The following is a 12,732-nucleotide window of genomic DNA, read 5'->3' as shown; positions in this document are numbered from 1 at the left end:
TCTCAAAGATGTTGGGAACAATTTAGGTTGATTCATTGACAAAGAAAAACCAAAAGGAAACTTGTATTCTTATGTGAGAATATGTTCGCGTGTAGAATGGAGGAAAAGACATCCATAAGTGCTACAAATCAATTTAGATGGATAGAGCCACCATCAATTTCTTGATTATGAACACATTACATTCAAATGCAACACATGTCATGTTTAAGGACATTTTGCCAAAGCTGCCCAAAATTCATGTGCAAACTCCCCTAAAGCAACGAACAAGGAAACAATTCTAGTTCAAGATGGTTCATAATAAGCATAAAAAATCCCACTATAAGGGGCCTCAAAAATCCAAGCCATTCCATGAGGGACCACCCAACTTCAACAAAAATAAATTTAAAACTCTTGAAAATATAGTTGAATCGAGAAAGAATGAAGGGGAAGAAAGAATGCCAATAGAGCCTAGGTCTAGATTAGAATATTTTAAAGGTGAAGCGAATCCATCAATATTCACCCCAATTTTGGAACTATTGACCTTGACGATAATGTGGATGCATTCCATGTGAAAACAAACGCAAACACCCTATTAAGATGTAATAAAACAAAGAAGATGAAGGAAGAACGAAACAGAGGAGGAAGAGAGGAAGTAAATCAAGAAGAAAAGGAAGATATAGGAAAGAACGTTACCCCACCTCCTCCTCTCGTGATATTTTAGTGCTACATATCCATATGGATATCTTACTTTTAATGGAGTTCTAAAGAAAGCCCCAAATCCCTCCACTCCTCTCACAAGGTGTAGAAAATCTCACTAAGATTAGCAAGAATATGGCATCGATTCAAATATCCTCTTAAGTCATTTTTGAACCTTAGATTCCATCCTATTTAAGGGAAGTTGTAATTGCAATTAGTAAATGTTTATTTTTATTTTATTATTTTTTAAGAGTGGGAAAACCTATCATAACTCAATTGTCAAACTAGCAGTGGAGACATCCATTATTGGTTGCTATCATAGAATGTAGACTCACTCATCATTGTTATTCAAAGAAAACCACACCACTTGAATTACCCATTGGTGATCTTTAACACCACTTGAAATTACTCGTTGGTTGTCTTTAAGGGTGCAAACTTTCACTACGAAAGGGGGCAGGCTTTCACTCACTCCAAATCTGTAAGGAGGGACGGTTGATCTTTAACACCACTTGAAATTACTCGTTGGTCGTCTTTAAGGGTGCAAACTTTCACTATGAAAGGGGGAAGGCTTTCACTCACTCCGACTCCGTAAGGGGGCAGGATTTCACTTCGTAAGGGGCAAGCTTTCACTTCTAGATGCCTCTGGGTCTTTGACAATTAATATATGAATAAACTCTTAGGAAAGAAAAAACAATTTTAAGTATGTTATTATCTTTATTTAAAATAGAAAATATATATCTATGTTTTTCCTCTCTTCGAGATCAAAAATATCAGTTTTGACTTTCTTTCAACTCGCCAATTGTAAAATTTTGATCTTGCTTTCCAAATTTTGTATTACCAAGTTGTAAAATAAAACTGCATCCCTTAGTTTTTCCCTTGTTTAATATATTTTTAATACAAAATATAACTGTATCATTACCAAAGCGGAATTTGTAAAGCCATTCTTGGTTGTTCAAGAATCTGTACACCACGACCTCTAATTTTTTCCCCTACGAACAATCTCTGCATGCCTAATTTCTTCGATTCTTAATTTAGTACCTTGGCCAATTACTATTTGATTGGTAACTTTTTTCAGAGAGAAAATCATCATGGATTATATTAAGAGAATATAAAGATCAAAATACATGAAAATCGAAAAGCATAGTCAACATAATTACAGATTGTATCAGATACTATCACCGATGATCAGACAACATATTAGCCAGAGAAAAACAAACACATATAACGCTTCACGAGGAGGCATAAGTGAAGCCAACAATCAAAATAGATTTAAAATGTGCAGGATCAGCAAGAGCCGCAAATAAGAAAGCATATGGGTCCAAAAAGAGCTTGCTAAAAGCAGACCAGGATCTGTGATTAATCCGAAGGAGGCATGAAACCCGAAATTGAGACCAGGATAGAAGCAAGGGGCGTCCTGGAGTCCTGGAAAATGCGATCATTTCTCCATTTCCATAAGAACCAGCAGGTGAGAATGAATAAAGAACGCCAGGTAGGATTCTGAACACTCCACCAATTGAAACCATCCTGAACAGATGAAAAAACCCGGTGAGAAAAACCATAAATCAAAGACAAGTCATACCAGATTGTAGAGGATGAGGCACATTGGAAGAACATGTGTGTATTGGATTCAGCTTCAGAAAGGCACATTTGACATCTTCCCGGACCCTGCCATCCCTTTCTTTGGAGAACCTCCCAGGTGAGATTCCTGTCCGAGAAGAGAAGCCATGAGAATAGAATCATCTTGAGCGGACAAGATGTTTTCCAAAATTTGAGTGGAAAAATGGGGGAAGAAGGCGGCTGGCCGGATGAGAAAGCAACATATAGATCTCTGACGCAGATAGATTGAGAGGATTTCTCGAGTGACCAAATCAGTTCATCCTTTGAACCCGATTGAATGATTCCTTTGCTTGAAAAGCTGTTGATAGCCGATAACCATAAGGGGCGAAGAGAGAGGGGCAAGGATAATTCGACCCCATCCTTCCAAACTGGATTCTGAGAGGACCATGATTTAATTAGCTTATTCCACGTGAAGAGGCCTCTTGAGTAGAAGAAGGAGAGCAAGGCAGGGGGAATCATCGATTCCAGCTTATACAGGGTTGAGTCAAAACCAATATAAATACTCGATCCTGAGGAAAGTCTCCATCTTAAATTCTCCATGAAGAAAGACTGGATCTTTCTAAAGCTTAGCCATATAGAGGATCCTCTTCTGATGCCCAATGTTTGCCTCCTGTACCAGAATACCATGCTCCTTCCTTTGAGATATTTTTGATTAATGATGATGCTCCACTGACTTTTGCCATAAATTCCTCTAAGAAGAGATTTGCAGAGAAGGGCTTTGCCGAAAGATCGCATGTGCAGAAGGCCCCATCCACCCAACTTCTTCGGCCTTGAAATAGAATCCATCTTCACTAATTGGATCTTGGACTGATATGATCTACCACCCCATAAGAAGTTGGCTGTCAGAGAATCCATTTTGTTTGTAATGGATGCAGGAAGAAGGAAGAGGTGGGCCCAATAAACCGCCAGTTGAGATAGAACGGCCTGCACCAAGGTAAATCTTCCCGCTAGGGATAAAAACCGCATCTCCCAACATGAAATTTTGTTATAAAAACGATCAATCAGCCACTGCCAGTCCCGAATGCGATATCCCTTAGCTTTTAAGTGGAAGCCCAGATATTTAAAACCATCATTTATCAGAGCATGTTTTATGCCAAACAGCGCAGCAATCCATTGAGCTAAGTCCAGATTTGTTTCGTTATGATACAGCATAGACTTGTCTTTGTTTATAATCAGACCAGATGCAGATTGAAATTTCTGAAAGATCACATTTAGACAAATCCATGTTGATTTACATAACATCGCAAAAATAAGAATATCATCTACAAAAAGGTTATGAGAAAGGGAGATATCCTTGCATATCTTAATCGGCCTGCACCTCCCTTCAGCAACTGCCATATTGATCTGAGAGCTAAGAGAGTTCATCACAAGAATGAATAGAAGTGGTGAAAGAGGGCAGCCTTGGCGAAGACCCCTCTCCGCTTGGAAGAAAGATGAAGGGATACCATTTATAATAACTGAATATTTGACGTTTTCAACACACGCCATTATCCAGTTAATTCCTTGAGCTCTTAATCCGATTTTAGCTAGAAGGATTCTAAGGAAACCCCAGTCTACGCAGTCGAAGGCTTTTTTGAGGTCTATCTTTAGAACGGCGGCATCAATATTATTGGATATGATTGAGAAGAGGCATTCCTGTGTCATAGCAACGACATCCAGAATGAGTCTGTCTTTTAAAAATGCATGTTGTTCCTTTGATATAAAGGAATTTAGAACAACCTTCATCCTTTCCGCAATTATCTTGGATATAATTTTAAAGAGAGTATTGCATAAGGCAATCGGCCTGAAATCCAAAAATGATTCCGATTTGTCCTTTTTGGGAATAAGAGCTAAAAATGTGGCAGTTAACGCATTGTTAATATTCCCGGATATGCGGGAGGCTTCCACCATGCGCAACATATCATTTTTGAACAAATCATAGAAATGAGAGAAGAACTCTATCGGCCAACCATCGGGCCCCGGACTTTTATCCATTTTGAACTTTTTAATGGTGTCATGAAGTTCCTCTTCCAAAATAGGCTTAAAAAACTCATCATTTGCGCCCTCATCAAACATTACAGGCATCAGATCCACAGCCCATAGAATATCATTTGTTTCGCTTCTCTGCCTTTTATATTGATTTTGAAAAAATCTTGTGGCTTCAGCCGAAATATCCTGTTGAGTGTGGAGAAAGCCCCCTTTGCCATCTTCAATCTTCCAAATAGAGTTCTTCGCCCTTCGTGCATTGGCGAAATTGTGAAAAAACTTTGTATTACGATCGCCCTCCCTGAGCCATGTCGCTCTGCTTTTTAGCCTCCATGATGCTTCATCCTTTTGCAGCAACTCTTGTTTCTTTTTTTCCAAGGTTCTGATAAGGTTTTTTTGATCAAAAGATAGACCATTATAATAGACCGAGTTAGAGAGATAACATATTTCTTTTTTAATATCGAATAGCTCCTGTTTGTCCTTCTTCCTCTTCTTTATTTGCCAATCCTTGGCAGCATCCCTCAACAATTGAATTTTTTCCCGAAAAGTATATAAGAAAGCCCTTTCAGATTGATGGATATCCCTCCAAATGTTTGTTATGAGTTCATTGAAAGATTTGTCCTCGAGATGGGTTCTATTAAATTTGAAAGGATAGCCCATCCTACAATCCATATTCATCCATTCCAGGAAGATGGGCCTGTGATCCGAGGAAAAATCATTTCCAGTTCTAGCGACAGGCATTCCCCACTTTTCAATAATGCTGGCATTTATAATAAAGCGATCAATTCTTTTAGCTATGAAGGTTGTACCAGTCCTGCCGTTATCCCACGTTGGGACCATTTTCTCAGGGATTATGTCAACTAAATTCCTATTTAGAAGTTCCTGTCGCATTTTATCAGCCATACGATCCTTCTTCCTACACTGACCCCAACATTCCTCAGAGTTAAGGGTCATGTTTAGATCACCTGCTATTAATAAAGATTCAATGTCTAGAATTTCAGAATCAAACAACTTGTCCCAGAAAGGGGATCTGTTCCTATAGGGCGCATAAATATTCAAGATGTTGAGGTTCTGAGACCTTCCTCTGATAGAAGCCGAGATAAGAATCCCAGCGCAGCATTTGAAGGCCTTTGCTCTAACCCAAGCTGGGTCCCACAAAACTGCCAGGCCACCAGACATACCATCAGCTTCAGTGGCAACCATATGCCAAGATGGAAACATTCTTCTGAAGAAAGCCAAAGACACTGTACTTGAGTGCATTGTTTCCTGTATGAAGATAATATGGGGATGTGCAGAAACAAGTGTCTCTTTTAGCGCCAGAAATTTAGGGGTGGCACCCAATCCCCTAATATTGAAAGATATTAAGAAGGTCATTTAGAGGCCTGACCAGCTGTACATGCTCTAAGAGGCTGCGAGACAGTAGGTTCCAAGATTGGGACATCCACAAGAGACAGATTTGTAACCCCATGCCTCTTGAATGCAAGGTGCTTCCACTCTCCATTTTCTAAAAGAACATGTTCTCTATTCTCTTTGGAAAGCAAAATTCGATCTCATCTCTTTGCTGAGAACGGCAGAAAATTGAGGAGATTTCATCCTTTCGTATTGAACAAGATGGATCAGTATGAATTAAAAACAATTTAATGGTATTTATTTAGGTTGTGGCAAATCATTTCCGGAATAGTATTTTATAATGGGCAGGCAATTCCAAAGTGGGCGTTTGTAGTCCAACGGTTAGGATAATTGCCTTCCAAGCAATAGACCCGGGTTCGACTCCCGGCAGACGCAGTGCAACTCTTCGGGATCGTTAGTTGCAGTTTCTTTTATACAAAACAGTGATCTCTGTGATTCTTTCCGTTGCCGGGGCTTGAACCCGGGTCTCTCGTGTGAGAGCCGAGTATTCTGCAGACGCAATTAACCTTGCGTTTTTCAAATGCCAAAAATTCGCAGGGTTCAACTTCCTAAGAAAAGTATTCTGCAGACGCAATTAACCTTGCGTTTTTCAAATGCCGAAAATTCGCAGGGTTCAACTTCCTAAGAAAAGTATTCTGCAGACGCAATTAACCTTGCGTTTTTCAAATGCCGAAAATTCGCAGGGTTCAACTTCCTAAGAAAAGTATTCTGCAGACGCAATTAACCTTGCGTTTTTCAAATGCCGAAAATTCGCAGGGTTCAACTTCCTAAGAAAAGTATTCTGCAGACGCAATTAACCTTGCGTTTTTCAAATGCCAAAAATTCGTAGGGTTCAACTTCCTAAGAAATGCCAAGAAGACCAGGGTTCGACTTTCTACGAATACCAAGAAGACAAGGGTCAGTGATCTCTTTCCGTTGCCGGGACTTGAACTCGGGTCTCTCGGGTGAGAGCCGAGTATCCTGCAGACGTCAGTGATCTCTGTCCGTTGCCGGCACTTGAACCCGGGTCTCTCGGGTGAGAGCCGAGTATCCCGCAGGCGCAATTAACCTTGCATTTTTCAAATGCCAAAAATTTGTAGGTTCAACTTCCTAAGAAATGCCAAGAAGACCAGGGTTCGACTTTCTACGTAGGGTTCAACTCTTCGGGATCGTTAGTTGCAGCTTCTTTTATACAAAACAGTGATCTCTGTGATTCTTTCCGTTGCCGGGGCTTGAACCCGGGTCTCTCGTGTGAGAGCCGAGTATTCTGCAGACGCAATTAACCTTGCGTTTTTCAAATGCCAAAAATTCGTAGGGTTCAACTTCCCAAGAAAAGTATTCTGCAGACGCAATTAACCTTGCGTTTTTCAAATGCCAAAAATTCGTAGGGTTCAACTTCCTAAGAAAAGTATTCTGCAGACGCAATTAACCTTGCGTTTTTCAAATGCCAAAAATTCGTAGGGTTCAACTTCCTAAGAAATGCCAAGAAGACCACGGTTCGACTTTCTACGAATGCCAAGAAGACAAGGGTCAGTGATCTCTTTCCGTTGCCGGGACTTGAACCCGGGTATCTCGGGTGAGAGCCGAGTATCCTGTAGACGTCAGTGATCTCTGTCCGTTGCCGGCACTTGAACCCGGGTCTCTCGGGTGAGAGCCGAGTATCCCGCAGGCGCAATTAACCTTGCATTTTTCAAATGCCAAAAATTTGTAGGTTCAACTTCCTAAGAAATGCCAAGAAGACCAGGGTTCGACTTTCTACGTAGGGTTCAACTTCCTAAGAAATGCCAAGAAGACCAGGGTTCGACTTTCTACGAATGCCAAGAAGACAAGCGTCAGTGATCTCTTTCCGTTGCCGGGACTTGAACCCGGGTCTCTCGGGTGAGAGCCGAGTATCCTGCAGACGTCAGTGATCTCTGTGATCTCTTTCCGTTGCCGGCACTTGAACCCGGGTCTCTCGGGTGAGAGCCGAGTATCCTGCAGACGCAATTAACCTTGCATTTTTCAAATGCCAAAAATTCGTAGGGTTCAACTTCCCAAGAAATGCCAAGAAGACCAGGGTTCGACTTTCTACGAAATGCCAAGAAGACCAGCGATCGACTTTCTACGAAATGCCAAGAACTGGTTGAGACAGATTTATCCCAGTAGATGCACCTTGTTTTATACAAAACAGTGATCTCTTTCCGTTGCTGGGACTTGAGCCCGGGTTTCTTGGTGAGAGCCGAGTATCCTGCAGACGCAATTAACCTTGCATTTTTCAAAATGCCCAGTATTAGCAGGGTTTGATTTTCAACGAAATGCCAAGAAGACGAGGGTTCGACTTTCTACGAAATGCCCAGAAGCCAAGAACTCGTTGAGTTGGATCTCTTTCCGTTGCCGAGACTTGAACCCGGGTCTCTCGGGTGAGAGCCGAGTATACTGCAGACGCAATCAAGAATTTTCCAAAATGCCCAAAATTCGTAGGTTCGACTTTCTACCAAATGCCAAGAAGACCAGGGTATGCCAAGAACTCGTTGAGTTGGATTTTATCATGCAGCTCTTTCCGTTGCCAGGACTTAGAATCCGGTTGTCCCGGTGAGAGTTGAGTATGGTTTTAGGGAAGTTTTTTTTCTTGGATATTTAGTTGTTGGAATTTGACAGAAAAAAAATGAGGTGAAATTTTGATTTGTGTTATTTAAATTGATTTTTTGAATTGATTTATAGATTTAACATCCTAAAAAAACCCTAAAATATTTTAGAAAAAATTATTTATCAAACTTGTGATTTCAATAAATTTAAAAAAACCAAACCAACTAAACTACACCAAACCACTTAAAAATAAATTTAAGTGACATCATATTTTCTCAATATCTGTATAATTCAATCAAAGTCAAATGCTATGGGATGAGAAATCACGGAATTGAAATTGTTGTGGAAATAGTTCAAATAAAGTGTGAAGGAATGAGAATATCTTATATTGGGAATATTTTTAAATAAATTTAAATTAGCAATTGCATCTGGGTGCAAGGGAACGTTTAATAAGTTTCTCACGCACTAATATAAAAAGTCTGTTTTTGCAACAACAACAAAATGGAATTCCTTAGCTTTATATTCATGCTTTTTTATAACTTTTGAGTTTTTTAAGTCTCATGGTCTTAAAATCATCAACAAATCCTTAAAACAAAATATTAAATTAAATCTAAATAAAAATAAAAATAAATATAAAATTTAAATTAAATTAAAACAATAATAAAAATTAATGTAAAATTTAAATTAAATTAAAGTAATTTAAAATAAAAAGTAATTTAAAATAATTTAAACTAAATAAAATCAACGTTATTAAATCAAAGCTAAATACTTAAATTTAAACCAAAATTAAAATAATTTTAAGCTAAACTAAATTAGTTTTTAACTATAACTAAAGAAAACCAGTAATATAACTAAAATAAAGTTATTTAGATAAAATAAACTAATAAAAACTAAAATGGCTACAATAAACCAAAAACTAAAATAGCTATCAAAAGAGGCATGACATAAAATGAAAGGAAATTATAAAGTTCATATGATCAGAAGAGCATATCACTAATTTCATATTATCATCAAAGATATGTTGAATTCAAAGGTTTTCCAGTAACCCTTGTACATAGTCTGCAGTAACCATGTCATTGTCATAGTTGTCCAAGGTATTGAAAATTCAAGATACGGCCCATCTTTGAACGAAGGTCATGTATATTTTCTGTCATTGCCATGGTTGTCCAAGGTATTGAAAATTCCCCATATGTGTGAACGAAGGTCATGTATATTTTATTTACAAAATCACAGCTCGTTTGATCAATCCTACCGCCAGACAAGTGGTATTTTCCAAGATCACTTATAATATGTGGATCATGAAACTTAGTTTCCCATTATCTAAGAAACCCAAACATGAACATAAGAGTTGTAGAAACTATAAAATTCCTCAACCCAACTCAGGGACATGGATACAATAATGCTCCAATACATAGATATGCTCCAATACGTAGACCTGGTAGACACATTTAAAACTCTTGCTGTTGTAGTGCTCAAGTACGGTCGTTCTTGAAATCTAGGAAAAACAAGAAGGAAAAATAGTAGAAAAGCATGAGTGGTCTTTTTCCACCTCTACAAGTCGTCTTTATCCACCAAGGTAGTTGCAAATGTCAGAGCTAAAAAGATCATCGGATCAACAAATGGTTTGGCGATGGAGCCAAAGAACCCATATTTTCTCCCATTTTGCTAATGTTGAAGCTGGAGGAGAACTTATTTTAGAAACCAAAGAAATGGAGGTCAACAACTATGAAAGTAGTAAAGGTCTCCCATACTGAACAAATGTTAATTACAAAAAGACCCAAAAATTTTCAATACCAAAACATTCAATCAACTTTAATCTCATAAAAATTCATGCCTTGCAAGATAAATACATGAGCCATGACTAACAAAACATACAAACAGAGTATATCAATTAATCTTTGATTGTTTGCTTTGAAGATTTGGTTGGAAAAAGTAAAGAGATGACAAGAAAGACTCTACAGATAGGTAGTTCATTTTGTTTTGAAACTATCATATCAAACAAATATATACAATACATGGAAAGAAACTTGCTTCAAAGGAAAGTAAATTGTGGAAAAAAAAACACTCAGATATATGATTACACATAAAGTTAAACAAATTAAAGAAATGAACTCGTTGGATAACTCCATAGCATACTTAAAAACCACCTATGTTCAACTAATGAAATTATTAACACAGATTCATAGGAACCCTGGATCTATTAAGTGTCTAAGTGGATCAAAATAAATAATTGAGTGAAAACCTATATATTCCCTTGATTTATTAAATTCCCAACAAAATTAAATAATTGAGTACAAATCTCTCCATGCATAAAAGATCCAGTGTATATATATTATCAATTTTATTTTTCCTATCTTCCACTATTAAGTAGCTTGAGGAATAAAAAAACTTTGATACGGACATCTTTACACTTATAATTAGTCTTTATCTGTAGCGAAATCCTTATCTTCCTGACCATTCATAAGGCCCTCGGATATATTTTGTTTTGTCAGTTTTTTATTTTCTGGCTCCACATAAAAAGATACTCTACTCAAATTACTTTGAGTATCCTTTATTTTTCCTTCGATACTTGGAACAATCTTTCTATCCCCGTGCAACATCAAACTCAAACGCTGTACTAGTTCCACAAAACCAGCGCAACATATCTTTCCACACAATTTTGATAATAGCATTCGACTAGTAAGAATATATTTCCTCCACGCAACTTACTTCAAGAAAAAAACTGAAGTAAAGTCTCCTCGATCGAACATCCTAACCTTTCTAAAGCTGACAAACGATCACCAGATAAGGTCAGATTTAATGTTCAACAGTTGTGAAAGTCAGAGATGAGGCCTGAGAAGGTGGACCAATCTAAAATAAGGACAATGACTCCACTTGTCTTAATATGTTCAGCTAGTAGTCCATGCCCTCACTGACCTAGAGATCAGTACTCCACAATTGATTGGTATTTATGGGTAAATCATTTGAATCCATGGAAACACTCATGTTATCTGGGTGGTGAAGAAGCCAATCAACTTCTGCACCATAAAATTGTTGCATGGGAGAATCAACTCGCAGGTTCGTTGAGGTGTTTAAGCTCTCGTTGCTTATTATTATTTCTCCTTTGCGGTCTATCCGCATGGCCTCGGAATAACAACTAACCATTCCTACCTTGTCGTAATGGCTAATTGCAGGCACCCCTGCGGGGTTTTCGAAATTATTTCGATCATTACCGATAATTATTTGTAGATCTATTGATAAAGACTGACATTCAAGCTCGTCCATGGTATTAATTGATACACAACTATGAGAATTTTCCAGTTCTAAAGAGTCAATACAGTTAGAATGGAGCACAACTAAAGTTGAATCAATGTTGCTACTATGGTATTCTATAGTATTGGTACACATGTTGTAGGAAGATAAGATTACGTTTCCTAAGTGTTCCAGCAAAACATAAACCAAATCACGGATATCCCATGATGATGGCGCTCATGCGTCCGAATTACAGTGTTTGCGAGCTTACAGGACTCGAACTATGGTATGTCATTTATAATCTTCGGATTATGGTATGTCATTTATAATCTTAAAATGAAATTTTAATGTCCACGAGAGCAGATATAGTCTATAAGACTAGATAAGATAATTTCAAGTACATTCATATACATAACACAATTTTTAATGCTTCAGTGCTACACAGTTCTAATTTCAAGTACATTCATATACATAACACAATTTTTAATGCTTCAGTGATACACAGTTTGGCATGTACTAGTAAGAGTCAAAATTTTTCATACTTCCAGATTTTTCATGATCTGGAATCCCAGGGAACTCAAAAGAGTTATATCAGAGTCTTTGAAAAGTAAAGTATTCAAAATGAAAATATTTCTATAAATAGTTATGATAATTAAAACCATATCCATTTTGATATAAAGTTGTTGTATTTGAAACCAATTCAAATTCAACTATCCCTAATCACTCTAAGATACATGAAAATTGCCATAAAACCAATTCAAATCCAACAACCTATAATCACCTACCCTACATAGTAGGGTAGATAAAGATGGTTGTAATTTCATGGATGGGCCATTTGAGCTTCAAAGTTTAGTGGGTAGTGGGGCTTGTGAGAACTTTTATGATCCTGACAAAATGCAAATTTTGGATTCCTTAGACATTATTACGCAGAAAAACGTTTTCTTTGCTAGGTTGGGTTGGGCAAATATTGTTCACCCCGGCCAATGAGAGCTTGAATTTCACCCTTACAACCAATTAATTCTTTCCATGTGATTGTCTCTCTCACCAATGGAAATTTACCATTTATCATCTGTCAAGCTTACTTTCTGCCCACGTTCTCTGTCAAGGTTACTTTCTGCCCATGTTTTCCCTACTGGCACGGCATCGCCATACCCGTTTCCTAATTTGTCCAAATTTCTCTATGATGTTTGATTTAATCTCCTCTGTATCGAAGAACAGGGCGAAATGAGGTGATGTCGAGTCGTTAAATTGGAGAGAGATAAGAATTGAGTTCAAGCGAAAATGATAGTT

General features: G+C 37.8%; 1 non-coding gene and 1 pseudogene across 1 annotated transcript; one reads left to right on the top strand and one right to left on the bottom strand.

The window, feature by feature from the left end:
• The first annotated feature begins 5,970 nt into the window (after positions 1-5,970).
• TRNAG-UCC (transfer RNA glycine (anticodon UCC)) lies at positions 5,971-6,042 on the top strand. Its single transcript has one exon. It is a non-coding gene; the product is annotated as a tRNA-Gly (tRNA).
• A 5,019-nt stretch (positions 6,043-11,061) lies between these two features.
• LOC149188639 (uncharacterized) lies at positions 11,062-11,737 on the bottom strand (annotated as a pseudogene).
• Positions 11,738-12,732: the final 995 nt, after the last annotated feature.

Source organism: Pinus tabuliformis, chromosome 3_1, assembly GCF_031772625.1.
Source record: "Pinus tabuliformis cultivar Carrire ecotype Pingquan chromosome 3_1, CPIR1, whole genome shotgun sequence".
NCBI lineage: Eukaryota > Viridiplantae > Streptophyta > Pinopsida > Pinales > Pinaceae > Pinus > Pinus tabuliformis.
This window is presented reverse-complemented; position numbering and strand designations above follow the sequence as displayed.